Below are 1,346 nucleotides of genomic sequence, written 5' to 3'. Positions count from 1 at the left end.
GTTACAAGGTAAATTCATGTATTTTGTTAGGTGTTGCTAATCTAATCCCCTCCCCCCAATTAAGACTGTAACATGTTGTAATCAAAGGGCGCCTATTTCCTAAGCACACCTTATCATCAGAATTTTAGATTTTTGCTAATCTGATATGTGAGATATACGGAGGGTACCAAAAAAATGTGTACACATTTTAAGAAAGGAAAAATTCCTTTCTTATTAAAATTGTAATACTCAATATATACTGATAACAAAAGATAAATATAAATCACATTTGACTTGTACAATTACAAGAGGTGCTCAAAGTGCTCAAAGTGGTTGCCATCAGCGTCCAGGCACTTCTGATTATGGTAAACTACTGCTTGAGCAACTTTAACCAAGCTGTCCACTTATAGACATTTTTTTGGCACCCCCAGTATATGCTCTTTGGCATAGTTCTAGTCTTTCCCTTAATAGGAGTGTGGTTGAGAAGCATCTTTTCATCCATGTAAAGTCCTCTTGTTTTTCATGATCTTGGTTTTTACCCACTTTTTATCTAGGTTTTTTTTTTTTCTTTCCATCTTAATTTTAGGAGCTCTTTATCTACTAGGGAGATTAGACTTTTATCTGTGATATATGATGCAACTCTTTACTCCCAATTTGTCCTTTGTCTTTTGATGTTGTTTATGATGTTTTTTGCCATGAAAAAGTTCTTTATGTTTTCAAGTTAAATTTATCAACATTTTATTTGATTACTTCTGGATTTAAAGTTATAGATAAGGTTATGAAGAAATTTAACTGTGTTTTCTTCTGGTACAGGTATAGCTTCATTTTTACGTTTAGATCTCTGATCCATTGAGTTTTCTGGTTAATGGTTTGAGATATGAATCTAACTTGTATCTTTTTCCCAGTGGCTTTGCAATTGCCCTGTTATTGAAAAGTTCATATTTCCCTCATTAGATATGCTACATTCATAACATTTAATTTCCTTATATTCTTTCATTTCTTTCTGCACTTTCTCTTTAGTTCCATTGGTCATTCAGAAATATCAGGCTGTTTTTATAAGAGAAGTTTCATTTTGAAAAATAAGAAGTTCCAAATTTAAAGTGCTTTAAATGTGAGAGGTAGTCTCTTTCCACTCTTTGATCTTCCTTCCCAGGAGTTACTTATTTCTTTTTATAGAGGAACTTTAGAATCGACTTGTCTGTAGCATGGGAGGAGGGGAAGATGTTATCGCTATTTTAATTGGCATCACATTAAACTTTTACATTAAATTAGAGGTAATGGACATCTTCATGATATTGAGTTATTCTATCCAAGAACATGAAACATTTCCCCATTTCTTCAAGTCTGTTTTCATTTGGGGGCCTTTT

The sequence above is a fragment of the Hipposideros armiger genome, unplaced genomic scaffold (genome assembly GCF_001890085.2).
Source record: "Hipposideros armiger isolate ML-2016 unplaced genomic scaffold, ASM189008v1 scaffold_42, whole genome shotgun sequence".
Taxonomy (NCBI): domain Eukaryota; kingdom Metazoa; phylum Chordata; class Mammalia; order Chiroptera; family Hipposideridae; genus Hipposideros; species Hipposideros armiger.
This window is presented reverse-complemented; position numbering follows the sequence as displayed.